Source organism: Pinus tabuliformis, chromosome 7, assembly GCF_031772625.1.
Source record: "Pinus tabuliformis cultivar Carrire ecotype Pingquan chromosome 7, CPIR1, whole genome shotgun sequence".
In the NCBI taxonomy this organism is placed as follows: Eukaryota; Viridiplantae; Streptophyta; class Pinopsida; order Pinales; family Pinaceae; genus Pinus; species Pinus tabuliformis.
The window spans coordinates 527,860,352-527,872,991 of NC_142293.1; positions in this window are offsets into that span (position 1 = coordinate 527,860,352).

Here is a 12,640-nt window from a genome sequence, read left to right on the forward strand (position 1 = left end):
AACTCTGTACGAGTGTCATGCACCCTCGTAGCAAGTTTGTGGACCTATTAATCTACCTCCACATCCTTAGGAATGGCCAATTTGGGGACCATTCGGTAGGCTTCCTTCACAGCCTTAATCATGCGTTGATTTGTGTTAGTAAGTTCCACCATGGAAGTGAGGGCAGTGTCTCGTTGTAGGGCCATCTGCACATTATTGATCTTCTGCTCACTGATCACCTGCAAAGCGTGTTGTTCATAGGCCCTTAGCTCTGCGATCACCCCATCCTGCAGTAGGTGGAGCGCCTCGCCAGGAAGCGCTACCAAGTTCAGCCCTACTCCCTTGAGGGCGCTGACAGCGGGCCTATCAGCTTCAATCTCTATGGTTAGTGCTCCCTCCGGCAGCACTATCGCTCGGGAGTCCTTCACATGCAGCATCCGAGCATCCTTTGAAGTACCGATGGTGAGGCTAGTGGTTGCCACACCGGTCTGTGATGCATGGATCTGCAGCTCATGCAAATCTGTCTGGATGGCCCCCAATACTTGTTGCCGTTGTTGTTCGAACTATTGTAGAACCTCCACGGTGACATCCCGCACTGTATCTCCAATGTCATTCAAATCTCCCTTTGTTAGGGTGATTGGGTCCAACAACGTCTTATTGGCCTTGGATTTCTTCTACGGCCCAAGTTTTTCCTATCCTCTTGGATGCTTAATACGGAAAGACCCCATCTGCGGGTATGCTCTGTGCTGCCTTGTCTTCTCATCTGTTTCTTCCTCTGTTTCAGGTGAGGGCAACCTCAGACCTTTGTCAGAGCCACGCTCTGCTCTGCCTATCTGCTCTTCCACCTACTGTGTGGCATTGTACTCTGCCTGGGCCTTGTCATTGGACTACTTCCTCCTCTTCTCGGCCAGTTGTGCCATCTTGAGGTTGGCCTCCTCCTTTTTGCATTGCATAGTAGACTTGCTTGATCCCACTACCGAGTCTAAGGTAGTGCGCCACTCTACTGGCTGGCGATCAAGAATTGCATCAATCGCATCATCAGTTGCCAAGTAAGGCAAGTCATGCCACTTATGCTCACGGTCCTTTCATGCCCTGATCAATACGTGGTGAAAGTCTTCCTTGAACTCCATGTACTCCTACAGTTTGGAAAAAGTAGTAGGCGACAATTGCAGCTTGCAGTTGATAGGCATGCGTATATTTATTTCCATCAAGATCCAAAATATCTTGCTATCCTTGATGTGCTAAGCATCCTTGGCTGCCGACAATGAAGCGTACTTCGCTGCTTCTGGTATGTCTGGTGTGACCGAGGGGAATTGACTATCTTCAGGCAGCTCCCAAGCTACCAACACAATGGACAACAAGAGCCACACATAGTTGAAGGTCTTGCTAAACTCCTGTGCCTCGCGACAGTTCACGAGGAACTCACCGCAGAGATAGTGCACCCAATTAAGCTAAACGCCTTCTGCGCATTGGGTTGCTAGAGCGATGACAGGTGCCAACACTTCATCTACGCGACACTTCCACATAGCTTTTCTTGCCAAAATCTGTGTGGCCACCTTGACCGCAGGATCACAGATAGTTGAGATGGCATAGCCTCATGGCTTCTTCACAAGCTTGAATTTCTACTTCATGGCCTTTGCAAGGGTATGCTCGCCACCTTTTCTACTAAACATCATGGCTAGATTTTCCCCTGTATATGGCAGCCATGTGATCCTATGGATCAACATGTTGGTGATGGGTATCGGCTCCTCTAGCCACAGATACCTATCATGCACAAATAATAGAAGTTGCTTGATTACCAATAATGTAATGGGTGTGCGATTGTAGTGCAGCATCCATAACAGGTTGAGTAGACCTGCCTTGCATACACCCTTGAGCCACTTCCACAATTCCAACGCAATCATCCTGGTGGTTGTATGAACAACGCGGTGCATTAGTTGGTTTGTCACCAAGTGAGGGAACTTCTTAGTGTCAGCTAAGTCCTAGTCTTCCAATTTCAACAGTAGAACCCGCCCCAAGCGTGGTCCTTCAAAGACAATCTCGTCGGGCAGCAGAGGTATGTGCAAGGTGACCTTGCTTTCGTCAATGTCCTTCGGCACCTTGGTCTTGCTCTTCAGCAAAGGGACATATTCAGGAAACTTAGTAATTGGGTCAGAACTCTTGACTTCAACATCCTCCACTTCCACCCCCATATCCTCATCATCCATCGAGATAACCTCAACTTCTTCCTCCTCTGGTTCCAAGTTAATAGTTTTTCCCTTTTCCTGTGTGGTGAGCTTGTCCTTATGTGGATTTCTTCTAGGCGACACGTGCACAGGTGTCGCAGCCTGCTTGCCTTTCTTATCCTTCACACTCTCCTTGGTCGGGGTAGGATTTGGTCTAGCCATCCGTGGTGACTTGGGGACTTCAGCTAGTACCTCTACAACCTCCGGGGCATCTCCCTCTGCCTCCATAACAACTTCCGACATAGTCCCCTCGGCTGTCACTGCTTCGACATCCATAGCGTTTTATCCTGGGAGAATGTCACAGATGATATTGCAGTCAGACTCTGGAAATTGATCAAACACTGGATAATCAAGCAATTCTTCGAAGAATGTGCAGTTCATGCACGTCTAAAATCTCACCAACTCAATGCTCAAAATGCCAAGTGTTTTTTGTTGGGTAGCGACATGTAATTTATAGGCCATTTTGAATTCAAATCCAACCATTCCACTCAAATTCAATTCATTAATGCTAGATTGGTAGCAGATTTTCAAGGATATTACCCATAAATTTCATCTTAAATGTCACCCCCCACTCCATTTGGCCGCATTCTCATCGTCAAATCATGAACAGTGACTTTAATGGTCACTTTCTAGCTAACCTACAGAGTTTTTCCTGGGTAGCGTAGCTCGCTTCATGCTATTGCGAACCCTGTGACATCTCCTCGTTCCATGCAATCCCTCGATCGCGCAGTTTCCCAACCCGGGCAGTGTAGTTTAGAGTCCTGTGCTTTCTTTCAGCAACCTGGAGCACTAAGACTATGCTACCTTCATATAGTCACTTGGCCTGATCACTATTGTATGGCTTCAATCGGCTACCATTCACCTTTCCTGGGTAGGGATCTCCATTCAATTTAACCAACTAAATTGCTCCACTATTGGTAATCCCCTTAATGACATAAGGCCCTAGTCAGTGCATCCTAAATTTCCCCGGAAATTTATCAAACTTGTTGTCATATAACAAAACCAGATCATTTACCTTAAAGGTGTGCAGTTTAATGTGTCGATCATGCCATGCTTTTTCACACTGCATTTGGACTTGTTGGTGAAATCCAATAAGAAACCTTTCTTCCTCAAGCTTGGCAAGCTGTACGAGCCTCTTTTCCAAGGCTCCGCGATCTATCATCCCCATGAATTCTGATATGCATAGACTAGGCACAATGTATTCCATTGGCATTACTACTTCAACACCATATACAAGCCTAAAGGGTGTCTGTCCAGTAAACTTTTTGCACGTCGTTTGATAAGCCCATAGTACTACGGGTATGCGCAAGTCAAAATCATTTCACTGAGCATTGCAAACCTTGGTTAGCACATTCTCCGTTACCTTATTGAATGCTTCCACCATCCCATTAGCCCGTGGGTGGTAAGGCGTGCTTTTCTGGTGATATAACTAAAATTCCTCCTTCAGCGCTCTGGTTGTTTCATTCAGAAAGTGCGTACCATGATCACTCATCAAAATTTTTGGACACCCAAATCACGTCAATACATACTCAAAGAGAAACTTCACAACAGTCATGCCTGTGTAGTCCTTCACAGGCTGTGCCTCTGCCCATTGAGTCAAATACTTAGTCACGGTGATAATGTACCGTGCACCTGTCCTCTTTCCTTGAGGCTGAATGGGTCCCACAAAATCTATTACCCATTTCTCAAAAGGTTGTAACGTCATCTATGGGTTCAGAGGCAGCTCATCTCTCCGTCATGGCCTGCCAGTCATTTGACACACGTCACACTCCTTATAGTATAATTTTGAATCCTTATGGAGGGTTGGCCACCACAACCCTGCACGTAGAATCTTCTGCGAGGTCTCCCTTCTTGCGTAATGCCCCACTGCGGCACCCCCATGAGCGTCCACGAGGACATTGCTTCTTTCATACTCTGGTACATATCATCACAATACTTCATCAGACCCCATTTTGTACAGATGTCCAACAATGACAGAAAAGTTTGCCATGTGCACCACTAACTCCTTTTTCTGCTGGGTGGTGTAGCCTTTTGGGGGTAGTTCCTGTCGTTAGGAAGTGTATGATGTCTCCAAAGTGACCATCCGTGACGTGCACTGCAAAGAGTTGCATGTCAGGCAATCCTTCCTCCAAATTAGTGGGCTCTTCTCTCGTTTCGATGCATGACAGATGGTCTGGTCTCGCATTCAGTCATCTAGGCTTCAAAAGAACTTCAAAATCATACTCCTGGAACAATAAAAGCCACCTGCATATCCCCCCCCCCCAACACAGGCTTATTGACCAGGTATTTCAACACAGAATGATCCATATACATCTTAAAATGTATACCTAGCAAATAGTGTCTAAACTTCTGGAGCGCGTATACCATGGCTAGTCCTTCGTGCTCAGTGGTGGAATAGTTCTTCTTAGCCTTGGATAAATTTCTGTTTGCGAATACTATAGGACGATCTAATTCTACTTCCCCAGCCTATGTCAGTACTACTCCAATTGCTATACATAATGCGTCTACATGTACATGAAACTCCTTCTCCCAATCCAAGAAGACTAAAATCGGTGCAGTGACCACTTTTCCTTTCATCACATCCAAGATTTTCTAACAGTCCTCGTTCCAATGGAATGTGACATCCTTTTTCAACAAATTGTCCATAGGCACGGTGATCTGGGCATAGCCCTTAACAAACTTCCTACAGTACCTAGGGTGTCCCAATGTTGCACGCCACTGTTTCACACTCCTTGGCACCTCTAGGTTAATTGTCATTGCGATCTTCATGGGATCTACCATCAATCCCTGTTGTAGATTTTAACCCCGTAGAGAAATTACCTGCATACAAATTCTAAAAAACACAAAAATTAAACAATGCGAGAGCATAACACATAAAACACATATACACAGAGATTTTCCCCTGGATCCCAAAACCGAGACTACTATCTTGATTTTTCATTATATTCATTTCAATGTTACAATACATATTTATACATGCCAAAGCATCCAATACCATGTGTGATGCAGGAAAGTGTTCCCTCTGTGGACAGAGGCAACCCCTCTAGGCCTAGAGTGGGTCTAGTCACAAACAAGGACAGATCAACAATAGCTTTCCTTAAACAGTCATAGTTGGAGGCCTACCTCAACTGGTAGTCGATGGAGTTCCGTTGCGCTGCTCCAGCTTCTACTTCCTTCTCCTAACAAGTGATCAACCTAGAACAATGCAAAGGAAATACAACAAAACACGTAACCGAAAAAACAATGATCTATTTACTCACAAAGTCAAGAAGTCATGAGATATCAAGTACATTACATACAAGTCATGATTTTATTAATAATGAAATAAGAGTAAGCTTACAACCAAAGTCTTGACATCACAAGCCTTCTCAGAGGGATCCAGCCAGCATGTTCCTCAAGCATTCAATCTTTGAAGATGGATATCCCAACATACAAGTCTCTCTCACTCATAAGTTTTACACAAGATTAAGGGCACTTCACAACCTTCCACAAGCTATCAACAATCTCACACTTGTCACACTCACACTAGCTATCTAGCAAACTCACAAACACTAACAGCACTGCTCAACTAGCCAACTATCAGAAACTCGCAATGCATAGCGATGGTGAGAGTTTAAATAGGAGGAGTCTCCATGAAAGGTGGGAGAGTGAGCTTATCTTCAAGGAAGGCAGCACAAATGATGGAACAACCACGCCAGAGAAATGAGGGTGATACAAACCATGCCAACAACCAAGTCTAGAGTCATCTGGAAGGCCAACTGTTGAAACAAATTCACCCAATCTAGATCATCGCGGGGGCATAACTGATCTATAGTGCTGACATCGCTAGTGATAAATGTGGATAGTCAAATCATCGCTAAAGATTATAAGTAACCCTATGTTGGAGCATGAATTTGGACCATCGTGGGAATCAGGCGTACTTCCACGATGGCAGTGCATCTGGACTGTTTATGAGTGCCTTTCAATGCGTATATTTAGTCCATAGTCGCGATGAGGCAGATAACTTAGGAAAAGTGGGTCATTTGGCAACATCAGAGAGCATTTGTCTAATATGAGCATGTTTGACTTGGACACATGACACAGTAGAAGGGATGGAGTGAAGGTAGTGACAAATTACTATGTAACAGATGCCCCCTAAAGTATGAAGCTCAAGAGAGTGGGAGGGGTGAAATGCTTTACGAAACTGACTGAGCTGGAACACCATCTGGAAGAACCTGTACACAAGTAGAACTGATATCTCTGATAATGAAGTACATGTAGTCTAGGCATGGGCGTAGCCATCCAAAAGACATATGAACTAGGTATGTGGTATGGACACAACCATCCAGCTAATGAGACCATGATAATAATAAAGGTATGGTCGCAGCCATCCATGAAGGCTCAGGTATGGGCGCAGCCATCCATCAATGAGTCATGTAATCATAAACCAATCCACACAGCCCGAACATAGGTAATCTGAGTTCGGGGTCTTGAACCCATCCGATCACAATAAAAATTCTAGCATGTGAATAGATGTGCTGAGGTCGAGCATGATATAAAATCGGGTGATTACTGGTCAATGATGGAAACCGTTAACAAGCGCGAGAGAAACCACCAATAATGCGAATGGTTCTCAAGGTACTAGCTAGCACAATCCACGAAGTGTGAAAAAGGAGCCGAAGTCGAACACTCGTGGAATCACCCAATCGATGACCAATGATGAAAGTCGACCATCAGGTGCGAAGAACTTGCCATTGAGGCATGCAAGCTCTAAGGTACCAAAGGGGATCTCTAGATTAATCTCTTGGATAATGAGTTGATGTCGACAGGAGATGACCCGTCACAGGATGGCCATAATGTTTTCCCCATCAACGAAATGAGATAAGGAACAAGCAGTAGATGGTGAAACAGAGTATCAGAGGAGGAGGAAAGGGTGTAAACTGCAGAAGGATTATACTCTTGAACATGTCGGTGACATGACTTCGGAGGGTGGCAGCATTTAGGTACCAAGGGATCAGAGGCTCAATGAAGACGGCCTGAACCAGATGGAATGAGGCTAAATGACAACCCAAACCTGCGGAAGACGAAATGACGATGTATGGATGTCCCAACCTGACAAGAAGCAAAGTGTCGATGTTCAAGAGTGACTAGCTGCCAATGACAATCAATGATAAACCTGTTGTCAAATCCAACCTAGTAATAATTTAACAAGCCGTAGGAAGGCGGAGCTCGAGTCTTGTCATGGTGACAAGTCCAATGTCATCAGGGTTTAACGAGTCCTACATAGGTAAAACTCAGAGCTTTTTTCATGTTTAGAGAGTTTGAAAAAGACACGGAAAAAAAAAACTCCAGGGGGGGTCCTTTTTTGTAGATTTGTGTCTCTCGAGCCCGGAAAAGTATAAAATGATACTCGAAAGAACCACCCGACCATTACGACCGAGGAGTACTTTTCGTAACTAGTGACTTCGACCCAAAAAAGTAGAAAAGCGGTCGGAACCACATCGCTTCACAACCAATAACGAGCTTGAAACGACAAAGGCCCGACAATCTTTTCGTGTTTACATGGTCGGAAAAGAGCTTAAAGGTGACCGCCCCTTATTTTATTTTAACGAGTCAAGAGGAAAAACTCGGCTATCTTTTCATTTTTTCAAGTTGGAAAAGAGTGTTAAAGATGACTTTTTGGTTCAAGTGCACACAAAGTTGTCATAACTCCACTACTTGTAGATCTACACAAAGTACGTCAAACGTAAACCCATTCGATATAAAATGAACAATAAACGTAAAAACATAGTTAAAAAACCATTCTTTAACAAAGCACGTGATAAAAAATGAGAAAAAACCCACATTTATAAAATATAATTTTTTAATTTTCAAAAATTACTATAAAAGGGGGGTAATTCATTCATTTTTACCATTGGTACTGTTCATTTTACGTTGGAGCAATTTGGAGCACCAAAGTTGGTGAGTTTATTTCGGCCCTGTTTGTCCACCATTCATCCCGAAATTTTGTCTAGGTAGATAGACTTCGTCCTGCACTTCAATTCAATGTCTTTTCTATGCATTTTGACGTTATATGTGTTAGTTTAGGCGAATTTTTTGAGTCAGGCTCCACCGCTCGGTCATCGCGGGTATACCGCTCGGGTCCACGATGACTGAAAATATTTACACATAACGTGGTCCGATCATCGTGGAAAAGTGATGTACTTCCGCGATGACCACGAGAAAATTGAACTAGCCACCTTGCGTCATCATGTCTGTTTTAAAAACAGACACGATGGCGACACAAAATTATGTTTTTGTGCAAATTGTGTATTGAATTTTACAAATGAAGTTCTAATTCAGTTTTTCTCGTTATGCAGGCCATAATGGCATTTGCCTGGCAAGAATGAACGCATGATGATAATGATGTGGAAGCTTTTGCCAATGTTGGGTGCCGAAATGTATTACGAGCATACGGATTGCTCAAATTCTTCCTTACTCTACACCTTCGGTCTCAACCCGATTTACTGGAGCTATTGATTTGAGCCTGGAATCAAACAGATGGGAAATTCATCATCCTAGGCCGAGAAATCGAATTTGATGCCACATACATATATTTTTTGACCGTGCTGTCCCGTCGCGGTGAGAGACTCATTCTAGAGGGGCAGCGACCTGAGGGTGATTCTCTAGAGATGTTGATGGCTCAAGTGTGCCCACGGGCACGCAAAACAAGGAGCGGGAAGGTGGAAATCCTGATAGTGGAGGACGTGGTTCTCCGAGCTATGCTATTCATGGTGACACGGGTAGTGGGCTCCCAGGCCCAACACAAGGCATCGAAGACCCATCTCCGGTTGGCTCTCGAATGTCTCAATCCAACCATGTTTAACTGGGCAGAAACAGTGACGACGAACATGAAGAGGCAACTCACCAACTGCCATTGAGGAGAGACGAAGTAGTTTGGTTATGGGTCCATCTTAGTCCTGCTCATGCTGGAGCGGGTGCTGGAATTGTAGTTACAGGACATGGATTTGGATTTTCCCAGACCACGTGAGACCAGGGCCACACGGTGGGCACACGTCATGCCACGAGGAGGTGGCGGACGACTAGTGTCATGGGGGACACTGTTTCGAGAGTGGCTGGAGCGCCAGACAATCTTCGTTGAGGATTGGCCATATGCTGGCATGGACTTCCACGGAGATCCTGACATGCTGCTGCCCACTGGAGAGCAGTGGGATGATGGTGGTAAGACACTTGATCACGTTATTTTTGCATTTTATTTTTATAATGTTTTAAATTTTTTCATGTATATGTCCTAATGAGGAACTCTATGATATTGCAGATGTAGGACCAGTGAGACCTGTCGGGATGGCTCTAGAGGCGCGGAGGGATGCACAGGGCATCACAGCACTAGCCTTGGCTCCCCCAACTGATGATACGGTGGAGACAGTGGCCCGAAACCTTGAGGGTCTTACAGCAGGGATCCCAGATTACATGGGGATTGAGGAGGTCCCCATAGCGTTCCAAATTCACACAGTAGGAGTGGTACCCAGGGTGCACCGCTTGTTGACGCGGGTGGCACTAGCAGTGGTGTGCTATAGGGAGCATAATCCACCGCAGTAGATGCCTAGGTTTTATTTCCTGCTGATGTTTTTTTTTAGAGACACGTGTCTCAGATGTATGGAGAGCACAGACTCTATTTGGACATATACACTTATTTTTTGAGTGCCTCGGTGCACCACACGAGATATCTATATATATATATATATATATATATATATATATATATACATATTCCTATGGTTTATTATTGTGTTTTACATGCTTCTTATATGCTGTTTTGATTACATGTTACGCAAATGTCTGTCTAATACATGGTTTGCCAATGCATCAGTTAACGTGTTTAATCTTCGTGGAATATGCTGATATGTGATAAAATCAAAATTCCTTTCTAACAATTTAACACGTAAATACAACCTTAAAATCTGATGGTCTCTAACGGAATATCACCCATTGAGCTGGTGGACGATAAGCTGAGAATCTAAGTTCACAACTAATGTACGAATACCGAGATTGATCGCCTTGGTCAGTAACTCAATAACAACACTATATTCAGCAACATTGTTTGTGGTACAACCTATACAAACACCTTGAAGGTCTACTAACTCACCGTGAGGATCATAGATCACCCATGCCACAGAAGATAGGTTACGGGTACTGCGGCAAGCACCATCAGCAAAACCAACGTAAGGTGCACCAGACATTTGTACAAGAAGCAAAAGACACAATAAGTGGAAATCATGCCTACACACCAAGCCAAAACATGGAAACACACACACACAACACACCTGCTTAAAACACATGTATGTACAAATCAGAGTGCATGAAATTCACGCATAATACTTTTTCAAGTAAAGCCCATTTTGGGGCTTATCCAGAGGATTCCCTTCATAATCAATCAGCTTGTAGGCCCCTTTTTGCAAAACTCGCTTTACAATATAAGGTCCATGCCACATGGGCTCGAATTTGCCTGCCCTTAGCTTATCATTTGCTTGATCGTAGAGCAGGACTAAATCTCCCTCAACAAAAGAACAAGGATGGACAGTATGATCGAAGTGAGTTTTCACTCTCTTCTTCTATGCTTCAATAGCTAGAGAGGCTAGTCGATGAGTCTCATCCAGCCATTCTAGGTAAAGAAGGCGTTCTTCCCTGGAGTAGTGTTGGGAAGTAATTCGACGGCTAATTTCAAAGAAGGGATCTCGCACTCGATGGGAAGGGTAGCCTCTAGTTCGTAAACTAATTGGAACGGAGTGAAACTGGTGGCATCCTTCACAGAAGTTCGGTAGGCCCATAAGGCAGAGAACAACATCAAGTGCTAGTTAGACTTGTGCATGCCAATGGTGTGTTGGAGCATCGTAACTAGAACCTTGTTGATGGCTTCTACTTGGCCATTGGCCTGAGGATAGTATGGAGTTGAGCTATCATGCCGCAAGCCTAGCTGGGTTGTTAGCTCAGTCATCATATGATTATGGAAATGCTTACCGTGATCAGTGACGATAGCCTGAGGGACTCCGAACCGTGAGATAACATGATTAAACAAAAATTGCACTGCTGTGTGACCATCTTCAAATAGTGTGGGCATCGCTTCGGCCCATTTTGTGAACTAATCAATGGCAATGATGATATACCCATGCGCCCCGGTCGAGGGAGGGTTATAGGTCATATAATCAATGCTCCATTTTGCAAAAGGGCTGACAGTAACAACAGGGTGCAATGGGGTGGGGGGCGCACGCATCTTCCGCTGGTAGATTTGGCACTCATGACAGGAGCGGACAACAAGAATGCAATCCTTGAAGATGGAGGGCCAAAAGTAACCAGCACGAAGGATCTTTTGAGCAGTAGCATATCCGGACATGTGACCACCACAGGCGCTAGAATGGCAGTCATTTAAAACTCACTCAGCTTCCTCGAATGTTAAGCATCGGCGGAGAATAGAATCAGCGCCGAGATGGTACAGGGTGTCCCCAATAATACAATAGGGCTAAGACTGATGATGAATCCGTCATCGAGCATCCTTAGACACATTGGGACAAAAAGAGGACATCTGCAGATAGAAAATGATATCCCTGTACCAGGGATCGAGGGTGCTGATTAAGAACAAGGTTTCGTCTGGAATATGGTCCTCTAACCGAGAGGGTGTGGTAAGAGATGGTAGAGAGTAAAGAAATTCAACAAAGACAAGGGATTTCTTAGACTTGGAAGTGGTGAATTCCAAGTCTAACTCTTGGAGGATAACAATCCACTTCGAGTACTTGCCCCCCAGCAACTGATGTGATAAGATGTACGTCATCAGGTTGCAATCAGAAACCACTGTCGTAGTGCGCAATAAGATATAATGGCAGAAACGTTGGATGACACAAACGGTGGCCAATTCCAACTTCTCGACGTATGCATATCGACTTTCCGTATCTAGTAGATTGCGGCTGAGATAATAAATGACATGCTGGGTGTCATCGTCATCATCTTGAACGAGAACCATGCCAATAGTGGTATCGACAGCGGCCAAATACAGAGTGTAGTCACGATGATAATTAGGAGGACGCAACAACGGAGCAGAAACAAGGAGAACCTTGAGACGCTCGAAGGACTCTTGAGCAGCGACATCCCAAAGAAAAGGGGTATCCCGCTTCAATAACCATGTAAAACCTTTGGCCACTTTGGCATAGTTCGGAATGAATCATCGTAAAAAATTCGCTTTGCCCTGCAAACTCTACAATTGCTGCAAAGAAGTAGGGGGAGGGAGATTTAGAATGGCCTCGACTTTAAGGGGATCCAAACGGATACCCTCTCAGGAGACGATGAACCCGAGAAGTCAGCCTGACTCAATGCAGAAGACACACTTATGTGGATTACGTCGTATGCAGTAGTGTCGACAGCAGAGAAAGATTTCGCGAAGGTGAGTGGGGTGGTCTTGGAATTTA